Below are 16,696 nucleotides of genomic sequence, written 5' to 3'. Positions count from 1 at the left end.
ACAAACCTTCCCCGTTCTTCTCTGTGGCTTGTCACTGATCGTCTGTTCCCTGTCATAGGGAACGACGATCAGTGATGTCACACGTCCAGCCACGCCTCCCTACAGTAAGAATTACAAACTAGGACACACTTAAACCCTTTAGCGCCCCCTAGTGGTTAACCCCTTCACTGCCATTGTCATTTTTACAGTAATCAGTGCATTTTTATAGCACTTTTCGCTGTGAAAATGACAATGGTCCCAAAAATGTGTCAAAAGTGTCCGATGTGTCCATCATAATGTTGCAGTCATGAAAAAAATTGCTGATCGCCGCCATTAGTAGTAAAAAAAAAATATTAATAAAAATGCCATAACACTATGCCCTATTTTTTAAACGCTATAAATTTTGCGCAAACCAATCGATAAACGCTAATTGCGATTTTTTTTTTTACCAAAAATATGTAGAAGAATACATATCGGACTAAACTGAGGAGAAAAAAAACATTTTTTTATATCTTTTTTGGGTATTTATTATAGCAAAAAGTAAAAAATATTGCATTTTTTTCAAAATGTACGCTCTATTTTTGTTTATAGCGCAAAAAATAAAAACCGCAGAGGTGATCAAATACCACCAAAAGAAAGCTCTATTTGTGGGAAAAAAAAGGACGCCAATTTTGTTTGGGAGCCACGGCGCATGACCGCGCAATTGTCAGTTAAACCGATGCAGTGCCGAATTGCAAAAAGGGGCCTGGTCCTTTACCTGCATAATGGTCCAGGTCTTAAGTGGTTAAAAGTGGGGTATGTCTGTATTTCTCTGCTGTATTCAACTTCTTTTGTATTCTTTTTATTCAGGTTTTTATCTACTCTCTGTACTCTATTTATGGAGAAGCAACAGAACTAGAATAACTATAACTTCCCCCTCTCCATAACATAGATGACTGTAGTCCAGAAGGACCACATTGACTCTACTTTCTATACCAATGACCTTCAAGTAGTGTACATATTTTTCTTTCTTTTTAAGCCTTGTCTTTTCAGCTGCAAATGACTAATCTGTGATATTTCACTCAAAATATTCCCACGTTCTATACAGTACAATTCTTTAAAACAATGACTCAGAGCTGTAATGTAAAATGTTTTTCTGTAGCTATCTGATATTCAGCAATTTAAAGTATGACTAAAGGCATTTTTTTTAAAGTTGTAGACAACAGAGTAGAGATGGATTAGAACACCTAGTAGGTGTTTATTGCTGTGTGGATCCTATCCTATTTCTCCTGTTTGCCATCATCATTGAGAGGGAAAGTAAAAGAAAATGTTACCAGAAAAGTAATAGATGGGAAATCTTTCAATGAGGGACACTAATTCTGGTGACATGGGGGGGGGGGGGGGACAAGGAATTCCCTTAAAGGAGCTGTAAAGTCTCAGGCCCCCGTACACATGTCCGAGGAACTCGACGGGCAAAACTCATCGTTTTGCTCGTCGAGTTCTGTGTGAAGCCGCCGAGGATCTCGGCGAGCCAACTTTCCTCATAGAACAACGAGGAAATAGAGAACATGTTCTCTATTTGGCTCGACGAGGAACTCGTCGGCTTCCTCGGCCGAAAGTGTACACACGCCGTGTTTCTAGGCAGAATCCAGCCCTGATCGAGTTTCTGGCTCAATTCTGCCGAGAAACTCGGTCGTGTACACACGTACACACGTCCATGAAATTCGACGGGCAAAACACATCGTTTTGCTCGTCGAGTTCCTTGTGAAGCTGCAGAGGATCTCGGCGAGCCAACTTTTCCCATTGACTAACGAGGAAATAGAGAACATGTTCTCTTTTTGGCCCGACGAGATCCTCGTCGGTTTCCTCGGCGAAAAGTGTACACACGACCGGTTTTCTCGGCAGAATACGTCTCCCATCGAGTTTCTGCCTGAATTCTGCCGAGAAAACCGGTCGTGTGTAAGGGGCCTAATGCATTCTATGTATTAAAGCGGAGGTTCACCCATAATATTAACTTTCAATAATCATGATCTACGGAGCCTATACTTTTGCAAACAACATTTCTTATTTTTAATTTCTATGTAATTACTGAGATTCAAAGGTATATGCTGTGACTTCCGGGTATTCTTCCCTGTGGGAGTGGGCGTTCCTTTCCCTTTCCCCCCGACGCCCCAATGTCTCCTGGGAGTTCTGTGTCATAATTCCCAGGAGGCGATCTGTAGCACAAATCTTCGAAATCTCGCGCTATCTCCCTCGTCACGTGACTCGACAAGCGGGTCACGTGTCTAGGGCGGATCCGAAATCGCCATTTTAAATGATGGAATACAGGTAGAAATCACAACGGGGCATGTACTTAAATGCCGACACCCGTTGTCATGGTAACCCTGAAGTGTTGACGGCGCAGCTCACGCTGCTAGCCGTCAACACGGCGTATGCGCGAAATACTGCGGTGCAAGACAGCGCACACGCTGTGAATGCTGGGAATATCAGCATCATCCGCTTCCCGGAAGTGTTTGCTTGTGGGCTTCACAATGCCTACAAGCAAGATGGAAAACTCCAGGCTGTTTTTTTAAAAGTTTATATTTCACACGGATATCGATTGGATCAGTTTCAAAGGGGCTAGCAAGTGAGTGTTTTGATTTCATCTGTAACCCTATAAAAACGTGAATCTTCCTTGTTTACATAGGCAGACTGCCGTTCTGCCTGTGTAACAAACAATCAACGGGTGCCGGCGGACATCATGTTTGCAATACCCGCTGATTGGCTCTCAGTGTGAATAATCACAGCAGAAGCGGGCATGCCTGCGGCGTGCTTGCGCGCCCACAACCCGGAAGAGCTGGATCACGTACTAGGTATCATGATTCAGCTCAGGAGAACTGCTTTGCTGTCGTATATGTGAAGTATTTAGTCGGCAAGCGGTTAATCTAATTGGCCCAGATCCACAAAGAAGTTACGCTGGCGTATCTATTGATACGCCGCGTAACTTCTAGGTTGCTCCGGCGTATCTTTGTTTTGTATCCACAAAACAAGATACGTCTGAAGCTGGGCTAGATCCGACTGGCGTACGTCTTAGTACGCCGTCGGATCTAAGGTGCATATTTCCGCTGGCCGCTAGGTGGCGCTTCCGTCGATTTCCGCGTTGAGTATGCAAATTAGCTAGATACACCAATCCACAAATGTACGTCCGGCCGGCGCATTTTTTTACGTCGTTTCCGTAAGGCTTTTTTCGGCGTAACGTTACCCCTGCTATATGAGGCGTACGCAATGTTAAGTATGGACTTCGGGCCAGCGTCGAATTTTCCGTTGTTTACGTCGTTTGCATAAAACGTTCGCGAATAGGGCTTTGCGTAGAATTACATTCACGTCGAAAGCATTGGCTTGTTGCGGGTTAATTTGGAGCATGCACACTGGGATACCCCATGGACGGCGCATGCGCCGTTCAAAAAAAACTCCATTTACGTGGGGTCAAGACGTATTGACATAAAACACGCCCACATCTTATCCATTTGAATTGCGCGCCCTTACGCCGACACAGTTACACTACTCCACCGTAACTTACGGCGCAAATTCTTTGAGGATACGGCAAATACGCTGTAAGTTACGGCGGCGTAGTGTATCTGAGATACGCCGGACGTAAACATGCGCCGAGGTACGTGGATCTGGCCCTTTATATGAAAGTATATTTTTTAATAAATATATATTTGAAAAGAGTGTAGCTTTATTTCTCTACAATGTAATTACTTTTGTTCAGCGTTATTTATGCTTTATTTTCTTTAGCAAAACATAAATCTAGCTTCACAGCTATACTATTGTTTTTTTGTCTGTGCCTTCTGACCCCATGCTATTGCTTGCATCATGTGTGATTTTATTATTTTACGCTTGATGTCACCGAATGCAAGAAACCTCCACAGTGCATCAAACAAAGCCCCGTGTTCCCTCCTTTCATGCATGCTAGTAATTTCCCCTGTCCAGCCTGACATTCCCTGACATTATAAAGACATTTTAAATCTTCTAAAACACCCCCTAAGGTATTTATACCTTGTGAATGGATCCATGCGTCTTAGTAATACAAATAATTATTTGCTTGAAAGGGCCTATATGTTTTTCCCCCTCAACACCGTAGGGCAGGGTTGCCAGCTCATCCCGTTAATTACTGACTTGTGTCTTACACGGGTCCTGCAGGTGATTAATTGAAGGCAAAGAGCTAATTACCTATGGGACCTATATCCTTCAGTGTGATTTGTCTGCCCCAGGAGAAGCAGTGCTTCTAAATGTAGGACAAAGCCTTAGGAGGTCTTGGCTGTGACCAGAAACAGTTGTTCTGCAACAACACTTTTTCCCTCCCTCTTAACAGTTATTAGATGGGCTGGAAACACCCACTGCTGAGCCACATGAATACGGTGGCTTGGTGTTTCCAACGTCACCATATATACCGTATATACTCGAGTATCAGGCCTCGTACACACGACCGAGTTTCTCGGCAAAAACCAGCAAGAAACTTGCTGGGAGATATTTTTTTGCAGAGGAAACCGGTCGTGTGTACATTTTCGTCGAGGAAACTGTCTAGCCAAAAAGAGAGCATGTTCTCTATTTCCTCGACGGGAATGGAGAAAATTGCCTTGTCGAGTTCCTCGACAGCCTAACAAGAAACTCGACGAGGAAAACAATGTGTTTCGCCCGTCGAGTTCCTCAGTTGTGTGTACGAGGCTTAAGCCGAGTTTTTCAGCACATTTTTTGGTGCTGAAAATGCCCCCCTTGACTTATATTCGTATTATTATTATTATATTCTTTTTGTGCCTGATCTCCCAGACTTTGGGGACCATACTTGGCACACATATATCCCCACTCTTTCTCTACAAGTGTGCAAAGTTTGTTGTCCGGGGGACCTATGACCGGGGAGCGCCGATTTTTCAAAGTCAGTCACCCCTTCCATAAACTCCCATGTTAAACAGTAATTTCTCTGGTAAATTTGGGGACCCGGTACCGGATGGCTGTAGGTCCCCTGGACCCGAAACATGGCACATATGTAGCCCCAGTTCTCCTCTACAAGTGTGCAAAGTTTGCTGTCTGGGAGCACCGATTTTTCAAAGCCGGGCACCCTTCTATATACTCCCATGTTAAGCGTATACAACGTAAATCTAGTCATGGACACAGTGAGGCATGGGCACAGTGAGGCATGGACATAGTGAGGCACAGTGAGGCATGGACATAGTGAGGCACAGTGAGGCATGGACACAGTGAGACACAGTGAGGCATGGACACAGTGAGGCACAGTGAGACATGGGCACAGTGAGGCATGGGCACAGTGAGGCACAGTGAGGCATGGACACAGTGAGGGACAGTGAGGCATGGGCACAGTGAGGCATTAATACAGTGAGGCACATTGAGGCATGGACACAGTAAGGCATGGACACAGTGAGGCACAGTGAGGCATGGACAAAGTGAGGCACAGTGAGGCATGGACAAAGTGAGGCACAGTGAGGCATGCAGATGGACACCCTAGGCTTATACTCAAGTCAATACGTTTTCCCATTTTTTTATGGTAAAATTAGGTGCCTCGGCTTATATTCGGGTTGGCTTATACCCGTTTAGTCGTGTCCAACTTTCTATTGACACCATGTCTGATACGCTAGAAAGCCTTTAGCGCAGAATTTCCTTGGCAAATATTTTTTAGGGTGTGTTGTCAGGTCTTTCCTTACCCCCCCCCCCCCACAGTACAAGTGTGCAAAAAGAAAGACAGTCTCCGCAAACGCAGAACAGCTGGAAGCTTTATTTTTAAGAGCTGGACTGGATAAGCCCACACGAAAAACTAGGGCAACAGAAAAAAAAGTTGAGGGATAAAACGTCTCATAAAATGGCAATCATGTTTTTGGAAATTTTTGGCAACCTGCCTGTTATTTAATTTTTTTCGTTACACAGACTTGCACAAGGTCAGCAAGTTTGGGGAAATCTACCTGCATAATTAACATCTGTTTCAAAGTTTATAAAGGGCAAGTTGGACACAGGAAATTATTATCTTTTCTGGCATTTTGTTAAGCCGCAGTAAAAAAATAATTTGCTGATCAAACGCCAGCGCTTTATTATTTGAGAATCGATGAGCCAAACTTTTAGGAAAAATACGAATCATGTGTAGCATGTCCTCATTAGCTACTTGCTCATTATTGAACACTTCACCAGTCATCTCTTTTTAAAACATTTAATTACTAATACTAATGATACTACCGAGTATTATTCTACCATATGGACACTAATGGAGAAACAAATATTAACCACTTGCCTCCAGGGCACGTTCACCCCTTTCCTCACCCCCTTCCTGCCCAAGCCATTTTTCAGCTTTCAGCGCTGTCACACTTTGAATGACAATTGCGCAGCCATGCAACACATTTAATTTTTATAATTTTTCCCGCACAAATAGAGCTTTTTTTTGGTGGTATTTGATCACCTCTTCGGTTTTTATTTCTTGCGCTATAAACAAAAGAAGAGGGACAAGTTTGAAAAAAAAACAATCTTTTTTACTTTTTGCTATAATAAATATCCATGTTTTTAACATTTTTTTTTAGTTTAGGCCGATACGTATTCTTCTACATATTTTTGGAATATGGTCTACAAAATAGGGTAAGATTTATAGCATTTTTATAATTATTACTTTTTACTAATAATGGCGGCGATCAGCGATTTTTATCATGACTGCGATATTGCGGCGGACACATTGTACACTTTTGACACATTTTTGGGACCATTCACACTTATACAGCAACCAGTGCTATAAAAATGCATTGATTACTGTATAAATGTGACTGTCAGGGAAGGGGTTAACACTAGGGGGCAATCAAGGGGTTAATGTATTGCCTAGGGAGTGATTCTTACTGTCGGGGGAGAGGAGTGACTGGGGGAGGTGACCGATGGTTGTCCCTATGTACAAGGGACACAGCATCGGTCTCCTCTCCCTGACAGGATGTGGATCTGTGTGTGTACACCGGCCTGCTCAGTTACTAGGCAATCGCGAGTCCATGGCGGTCATCGCGACCGCTGGGCATGCGTATCGGGTCCCCAGTGACGCAGCGGCGCGCGCACCACCTAGTGGCTTGGAAAGGCGCGACGTCATATGACGTCCACCCAGAACAATAGGGTCTGCCTCCCGCCGTCATTTGACGGTGGGCGGTGAATAAGTGGTTAAAGTGTATGTAAAGTCAAAACTTTTTTTTTTTAGGATGGGAATGGTTGAACCCCCATCAGTTTCTTTTTACTATTATTATTTTTTGCGTATCCCACTAGATACATTTCTCATCACTTTTTGTCTGAGGCACACAATAGAAATAAGAGGAGTTATGCTTCATGCACACTTGGCCATCATTTGCCATTGGAAAACGCAATACGCGACAAAATCGCGGCACAATTTTGCTTTGTTTTAGCAAAAATAATAACTGCAGAGGTGATCAAATACCACCAAAAGAAAGCTCTATTTGTGGGAATAAAATGACGTCAATTTTGTTTTGGTACCACGTCGCATGACCGCACAATTGTCAGTTAAAGCGACTCAGTGCCGAATCGCAAAAAGTGCTCTGATCAGGAAGGGGGTCAATCAACCCCATAGACTTTTATGGAGTTAAGTTTAGGAGCTTTTGCAAAAAAGAGCTCCCAAACTCTTTTTAGGAGCTTCTACAGTAGTGTACATGAAGCCTTCGGATATAACCTACAACTCTAATTGTGGTTCATTTTTCTTAAAAAAATATCTCTTTTGTAGGTGATAAAATAAGTGAGATCTTGAGTAAAATGCTACTAAAATTGCTTGTCACTTCTCTCTTCATCAAAGTTCTACCTCATCAAAGTTTTCATCTCCTAACTAAAATTTTACATAAAAAATAATGAAGAACTTGTACAAGCTAAAAGGTCATGGAAAGTCAATGGCTTAACTTAGTACACATTGCTTTAACATACTAAATATCATTCAGCTAGGGCTTGTTAACAAGAGTGGCCAGGGCCCTCCATTTTATTTTGAAGTTAATTTGAGGTCAAGGTGTTTTTTAGATGCTGTCCCATCCATAACAAATAACCACTTACCAACCACCCCCATTAATTCTACTGCAGGAGGCCGGCACAGGCAGGCTGAACCACATACATGTACTGTACAGTACATCATCCAACCTGCTCCGGGTTAGTGGTACGCAGCCACTAACCCAGAGCAAATTACCCAAAAATGTGTAATTTGGGCGTTATTTGTACTTGACATTTTAAGGGCCTTAACCTCCCTGGGGGTATGATTATTTCATATTTTAGGTCCTGAAAGCGGTACCATTATTTTGATGGAAATTTAGCGTTTTATATTGTAGGCCTGTAATCTGTCCAAACAAGAGTCTAGTAGACATCCCGGGTATAATAAAATTTGAAACACAAAATCATAAATTATAATATAATAAATACATATAAAGAAATTATAACAAATACCGTAATATAATAATAATAAAAATTATTACTTTTAATTTTTTGATGACAAATTTTCCCACAAATCACTATCGCTCAATTCTGCAAGTGATTCTAATTTATTATCGCTGTTTTTTTAGCTGGTCTAAAACCACTTTTGACATAAAGGGACACTTTTTGGTTGCTATGGACAATCTCCAGTTTCCAGGCTGAAAGAACAGTTTTTATTATATAAAAGTGCATGTAGGACACTGGGCAGACCACTAGGGACAAAGGGGGTGTGTATTTTTTTCATACAGTATACTGTATGTACTGTGTTTATTTACCTTTTTAAATTTGGCGCCGATCTCCGTCCCTGTGCGTCGTAACGTCGCAGGGAACGGAGCTCGGCGGCACGCGGGCACTGTGTGAATCGAGCGAGGAGAGGCATCGCAGAATCCAGGGACAAGGTAAGTAATTCCCTGCAAGTGGACACTGCAAGGTTGGTCCCGAGTCTCGCTCGGGGTTACCACTTTTGGTCCTGAAATTTCACCCCGAGCCAGACTCAGGATTACCGCTCAGGGGGTTAAAGTAGTTGTAAACCCTTAGGCCTCATACACACGACCGAGTTTCTCTGCAAAAACCAGCAAGAAACTTGCTGGGAGATATTTTTTTGCAGAGGAAACCGGTTGTGTGTACATTTTCGTCGAGGAAACTGTCGAGAAACTCGACGAGCCAAAAAGAGAGCATGTTCTCTATTTCCTTGACGGGAATGGAGAAACTTGGCTTGTCAAGTTCCTCGACAGCCTAACAAGGAACTCGACGAGAAAAACGATGTGTTTCGCCCGTCGAGTTTCTCGGTCGTGTGTACGAGGCCTGACACACCATGTTTACCTACAGGTAAGCCTATAATAAGGCTTACCTGTAGGTACTGGAAATATCTCCTAAACCTGCACAGTTTAGGGGATATTTACCATATACACCCATCGGGGTTTACTTCCTCTTTAAGAAATTAGATCGACAGTCAGTACATCAGAATTTATAATTTTTCAAATATATATACCATGGTTTTTAGACTCTTTAACTTTCACACAAACCAATAAATATATACTTATTGGGATTTTTTTTATTATTTTTTTACCAAATTAGTAACAGAATACTTAAAGCAGGGGTTCACACAAAAATATTTTTTTTAACATAACATTCAGCCGAGTTGTGAGAATGACAATCGGCTGTTTTTTTTTTTTTTCAGTGCCGTACATACCGTATTTTCACTGCTGCTTCCGGGTATGTAATGTGCGGGACTGGGAATTAAATTTCCATTCTTCAGACCGGCGCATACAGCGCGTCACGAGTTGCCGAAAGAAGCCGAACGTCGGTGCGCAGGCGCCATATAGAGCCGACTAGCAGTCCGGCTTCTTTCGGCAACTCGTGACATGCTGTATGCGCCGGTCGGAAGGATGTCAATCAATTAGGAACGCCCAGTCCCGCACATTACATACCCGGAGGCGGTGAAAATACGGTATGTACGGCACTGAAAAAAAAAACAGCCGATTGTCATTCTGAATGTCAAGTTAAAACATTTTTTTGGGGTGAACCCCCGCTTTAATATATAAGTTGACCTAGGCAGGGGTCCAGGGCCCATTGGATGTCAAAGGGGTTCGGGTTCAACATTATGTTTTTGCCATGGCTTTTTTCACTCAGAGAATTGGTGCAGAAACTCCCTCTTTTAGAGCTACCCCATGTCTCCAGTCCTACCTACTTCTGAGCACCATTCTTTGGTTCCACCCCCTACCAACCACCCAGTACTGCCCCCTTTAAAGAACACAGAGCCAAAACAGTCATTTGTAGCAACATAAGATCAACCCCAGCAAAAATAGATCACCCACCAGCAACAATAGACCTCCCCAGCAACAATAGACCTCCCCTTGAAAAAATAGATCCCTTCCAACAATAATAGATCCCCCAGCAGCCAGAATCAATATACACTGTAGCACAACCCAGCACCCCTTGATATTACACATGTCAGTGCTGGAGGTGCAGGAACTGCGTTCCCCCACGATCCCTCTGAAAATAAAAAAATCCCTGTTTTTTGCAGTAGGCCAGAGGGGTTGGTCAAAGTCATCTGCTGGTCAATTCATAGGCAAACATACACATGTAGGTATTGTATGCTGCCAGTATAAACAATTCAAATGTGGCAATGCTGCTATCTTTCCTGGTGCCCTATTCTGCCTTATTTTATTTCTTTATGTGTTTTACTCTCCAATGGAAGATGGCATTGTGGTGAAGTGTGCAGCACACGTTTGACATTTGAAAACAAGAACAAAGCACACAGCTGTGGGCTGTAATACAGAAAACAATGCTACAGACCTCACAAGGCATTTTTATTGTGATAAAGCAATTCTAGCGCTGCTGTGTACCTATGCCCTTAAGCTAAAGATATCTGACATAAAAAAAAACATTACAATTCACTGTAATAAAGTCTCTTTTTTTCTCTCATTCTTTTAGAAAATCTCAGTGAGTTGAGAGTGCTTGATATGTAGGCAAAGATAAAAGATCATGATTTAAGCTATGTACTATGAAATACAAGTAATCTAAGTACCTGAATTGGTCTTTATATTAGCATCTCATAATTCCTTGCAAAGCAAGTCTGAGGCCCCGTACACACGACCGAGTTTCTCGGCAGAATTCAGCCAGAAACTCGATCAGAGCTGGATTCTGCTGAGAAACTCGGTCGTGTGTACACTTTTCACCGAGGAAGCCGACGAGGAACTCGTCAGGCCAAATATAGAACATGTTCTCTATTTCCTCGTTGCTCAATGAGGAAAGTTGGCTCGCCGAGATCCTCGGCGGCTTTAACACAGAACTCGACAAGGAACTCGATGTGTTTGGCATGTCGAGTTCCTCGGACGTGTGTACGGGGCCTTAGAATGGGAATGAAAGCCAATCAGGCTGTTCTGCATTGCTCAGTGTTGTCATTGTAACCTCAATGGTTAGAAGAGAGAGCAGAGAGATGCTTTTAGTATAGTAATGGTCTTTCATTTTTCAATCAGCTGAAGAAGATTGGGATGGGGGTGTAAATGGCAAAGCTATGTTTCTTGGCTGGATAGGAGAACACAATCCCCTTGAATAACCATGTTTTTTCCCATTGCGCTAGCATGGGTCACCGTTGTCACCCTTTAAAAGCCTATCCGGAACAATTACATGCAATTGTGGATAAAGTGGACCAGTGGCAAGGTAACCATTCCCTAGAGACTTGTATATACGTATTCTTCTACACATTTTTGGTAGAAAAAAAAAAAATTGGCAATAATCGTATAGTGACTGGTTTGTTATATTGCCTACAAAATAGGGGGACATAATTATGATTTTTTTTAAAAAAAATTTTTACTAGGAATGGCAGCGATCTGCGATTTTCTTTTTCGGGACTGCGACATTTTTTTCACATTTATACAGTGAAAAGTGCTATAAATATGCATTGATTACTGTATAAATGTGACTGGCAGGGAAGGGGTTAACCACTAGGGGGCGGGGAAGGGGTTAAATGTGTAGCCTAGTCAGTGTTCTAACTGTGGGGGGAGGGGGGTGACTGGGGCAGGTGACCGATCTGTGTCCCTATGTACAAGGGACACAGATCGGTCTCCTCTCTCCCCTGACAGGACGTGGAGCTCTGTGTTTACACACAGAGCTCCACGTCCCTGCTCAGTTACTGGGCAATCGTTCCCAGTAACGCAAAGGGTGCGCGCACGCGCGCGCCCCCTAGCAGCTTCTAATAACAGGACGTCATATGACGTCCTGTCAGAACAACAGGGGATGCCGCCCGCCGTCATTTGACGGTGTGCGGTTGTAAGGAGGTTAAAGATGTGTACTCGATGGAGCACACTGTCTTTTTTTCTGCTGTCACTTTTCTATGTTTCTAAAATTGCCAATTCTTGTACAGATGGAAAAGAAAAAAAATGGAAGTCTTTCCTTAGTGCAGGAACACCTGAAAACATTTCCTTCACAGTGAATATATTGTAGACTAAAGCACATTTACTATGCAAATAATCAAACAGTTAATATACATATAAGCAGTTCTCTATAAAAGCACAGTGAAGAAAATAACAGACTACCCTGGAAATAGGCTGTGAAGCGAAGGCTGCTTACAGCTGAAAATCTAAAGGCTTTGAAAAAGCCAGAGAAATATAGATATTCAATCCCACTAAAGTCACTTGTAAAAATATGTTTTGTTCTATAAAGCACTCGTTGGTAAAGGGATCAAAACCTAATGCGCAGCTTTATCAGACTACACTTTGTAAAAATCCTGAAAATGCCACGGCATCTTCTGTTTCTGTTTCCAGTTCTTCTTGTTCTATGGCTCAGTGTTTCAGTGTTTCATAATATTGCCTGGGATCCCTAACCTGATAGTAACCCTGCACACTGACTTCTAGGGATGGGCTGAACACCCCCCGGGTTCGGTTCGCACCAGAACATGCGAACAGGCAAAAAGTTTGAGCGAACGTGCAAACCCTATTAAAGTCTATGGGACACAAACGCGAAGAATCAAAAGTGCTTATTTTAATGGCTTATGTGCAAGTTATTAACATTAAAAGTGTATGGGGACACGGGTACTGCCCCAGGGGACATGTACAGTACCAATGCAAAAAAATAAAATATTAAATTAGAGTTTTTTAACCACTTCAATACAGGGCATTTTCACCCCCTTCCTGCCCAGACCAATTTTTAGTTTTCAGAGCTGTCGCATGTTTGAATGACAATTGCGCAGTCGTGCGATGTGGCTCCCAAACAAAATCGACACCCTTTTTTCCCCACAAATAGAGCTTTCTTTTGGTGGTATTTGATTACCTCTGCGGTTTTCATTTTTTGCGCTATAAACCAAAGAAGAGTGACAATTTTGAAAAAAAAAAACACATCTTTTACTTTTAATAAATATAATTTTTTTTTTTTTTAAAACAATTTTTTTCCTCAGTTTAGACCGATACGTATTCTTCTACATATTTTTGGTAAAAAAAAAAAATCACAATAAGCGTATTTGATCAGTTTGCGCAAAAGTTCTAGCATATACAAAATAGGGAATAGAATTATGGCATTTTTATTTATTTATATTTTTTTACTAGTAATGGCAGCGATCTGTGATTTTTATTGTGACCGTGACATTGCGGCGGGCATATTGGACACTTTTGACACATTTTTGGGACCATTCACATTTATACAGCGATTAATGCTATACAACTGCACTGATTACTGTGTAAATGTGACTGGTAGGGAAGGGGTTAACACTAGGGGGCGAGGAAGGGGTTATAATGTTCCCTAAAGTGTGTTCTAACTGTAGGGGGACTCACAAGGGGAGGAGACCGATGTGTGTTCCTCTGTACTGGGAACACACATCGGTTTCCTCACCGCTGACAGGACATGGATCTGTGTGTTTACACACACAGATCCATGTTCCTGCCGTGATTGCGGGCGCGCGCCCCCTAGCCGCCCGGGAATGCAAAAATGTCATATGACGTCCACTCTGAAGGAGGAAGGGTTCCCGCCGACGTCATTTTACAATGACTCGGTAGGGAACGTGTCAAGGAGCAGTGATATTGATAATGCTTAAAGTGAAACAATAAAAATTAAGTATTCCTTTAAATATCGTGCCTGGGGGGTCCCTTTAGTATGCCTGTAAAGTGGTGCATCTGTGTGATGAGTAGAACAGTACCGCAGCAATATGAATTTTCTAAAGGAAAAAATGTAATTTAAACTTGCTCGCGTTTGTAATGTATTGCCGGATCCCGGCAATATAGATGAAAAATCAAGGGAAAAAATGGATTGCCCCCCCCCCCTAGTCCATACCAGGCCCTTTGGGTATGGTATGGATGTTAAGGGGAACTCCACGTCAAAATAATAAAAAATTGGAATGGGTCCCCCCCCCCCCAAATTTTTACCACACTTACCCGAACATGTAGTCTGGAGGTCAGGATGAAAGGGGGGGGGAGGGTGCAAGGGCCGCTACTACTGTATTTTGCTGAGATTACAATTACATTTTGACATATTTAAAATAGTATACATTTGTGCTTTTGTATAATTATGGGGCAACTGTTTACACCGCCCTATTTTAGTTAGTGTTAAAGGGGTTGTAAAGGTAAAAAAAAAACATTTCCTCCTCATCCTTCGATTTTGCTTTTAAATGTCCTTATTTCTTCTGAGAAATCCTCACTTCCTGTTCTTCTGTCTGTAACTCCACATAGTAATGCAAGGCTTTCTCCCTGGTGTGGAGTGTCGTGCTCGCCCCCTCCCTTGAGGGGGCGAGCAGGAGAATCAGGGCGGTCTCTACATTGCAGATAGAGAAAGGAGCTGTGTGTTAGTGGGCCTCCTGACTGTCCTGCTCGCCCCCTCCCCCCTCAAGGGAGGGGGCGAGCACGACACTCCACACCAGGGAGTGCCTGCCAGCTGTTTTTTCACTTTAATGCATATGATGCATTAAAGGGGTTGTGAAGGTTCATGTTGTTTCATCTTAATGCATTCTATGCATTAAGGTGAAAAAACATCTGATGTTTGCCGGCCCTCCCAGCCCCCCCCGTTAACTTACCTCAGCCCTCAAAAGTCCCTCGTTGTGAACGCGCAGGCTTCTCAACCAGGCTTTTTGGCTCTTCTCGGCTCATTCAGTGGATGACTGATAGCAGCACAGCCATTGGCTCCAACTGCTGTCAATGAAATCAAAGATGCGACACGCCGGGAGGCGGGGGCCGAGTGATACACTGTATCACGGCAGCAGCGCACCCGCAAGCTAACCCCCTTGGGAGAACGCTTCCCAGAATGGGGGTTAGCTGATGTGGGGAGGAGCCGAGGGACCCCAGAAGATCAGGATCGGGGCCACTGTGTGCATCGCCCAGAGGCGATTAAGTTTGCATGTGTTGCGCTATATAAGTTTTCATTCATTCATTCAAAACAAACTGCACGGTGGAGGTAAGTATGACATATTTGTTATTTTAATTGTTTTTAAAAAGGAACCTTTAAGGTGAAAAAACACATCCCCTTAAATAGAATAACGCACGTCTTAGTGGGATTGCGGTCCTATTCATAATCCCTTCAGTGTACAGCACAAAATACAGATGTACGTCAATATATCTGATGCACAGAAGAATTGAGCTGGTGTCACAGTATTTGAAATCCATTAAAAAGAATTAAACCCATGACAAGACACACACCTCGGGAACCATCAAAACAATGGTATGAAAAGCTTATCACAATATCGACAGTTGTGATTGACACATATGATATTTATGTCCTGTCTCTCACAATAGGTCAGATTTCAACATGAAAGCTCTGTTCTAAACTCCATCCACGTGTCCTGTATTTTAAAACACATCATGGGATATCTGAGAAATACAAGATAAAGATCAATCCACTTAAAAAATATAGCTTGGAAGTTTTCATATGTTGACACATGCCAACACTCTTGCCACTTTATTATTCAAGCCCTTGCTCCTCCCCTGCAATAGTCTACCAGAAATCTACATGCATTGAAATGTAATGCTCTAGGACGGGGATATGCAATTAGCGGACCTCCAGCTGTTGCAGAACTACAATTCCCATGAGGCATAGCAAGACTCTGGCAGCCACAAGCATAACACCCAGAGTCAGAGGCATGATGGGACTTTTAGTTTTGCAACAGCTGGAGGTCCGCTAATTGTATATCCCTGCTCTAGGAGAAAGGTGAGTTATAAGATACTGTAGTCTTGCCCAAAGGCAGGAAAGCAGCCATGCTTGTCCTAGCAGCAAAGCATCATGGGAAAATCTGAATACAACTCAGCATGGACCTTCATACGATGATACTGTTGCATGTGTTCCTTGAAAACATGGACTCTTCTACCTGTAAAGTAGAGCTGTGCTTACAGTTTGTTTTCCGTTGGAAGATAATTTGAGTTATTATGGTGGTCAGATGTGAAATTTCAATATGGTTCTTTCAGAGTCAAAAGCACTTATAATCCCCTCTAACTAGCCTTAATGGCCTGGTCCTCATCTATTACTATAATTATACAGCATTTATATAACGTCAACAGTTTACGCAGTGCTTTTCAACTTGAGGGTAGAGAGTACAAATACAGTAGGAATCAGAGATCCCTGCTCGTTAGAGCTTACAATCTAAGAGGGAGGGTCATGAGATACAAGAGGTAATAACTGTGGGGGATGTGCTGATGGAGAAAATACATGTACAGTTGTTAGGTGGGGGCCAGATGGGTTTGTCTGAAGAGATTAATTTTCAGGGATTGTGTGAAAGTGGAAAAAGTAGGAAAGAGTCGGACAGATTGTAGTGGAGCATTCCAGAGGATGGGAGAGGCTCTGGAAAAGT

The 16,696-nt window shown here is 42.7% G+C and overlaps 1 protein-coding gene across 1 annotated transcript in view; it reads right to left on the bottom strand.

The window, feature by feature from the left end:
* LRP1B (LDL receptor related protein 1B) overlaps positions 1-16,696 on the bottom strand; it is a 1,757,966-nt gene that overhangs the window by 701,594 nt on the left and 1,039,676 nt on the right. The gene's annotated exons all lie outside the window — the stretch shown is intronic.

This window comes from Rana temporaria, chromosome 6, assembly GCF_905171775.1.
Source record: "Rana temporaria chromosome 6, aRanTem1.1, whole genome shotgun sequence".
Taxonomy (NCBI): domain Eukaryota; kingdom Metazoa; phylum Chordata; class Amphibia; order Anura; family Ranidae; genus Rana; species Rana temporaria.
This window is presented reverse-complemented; position numbering and strand designations above follow the sequence as displayed.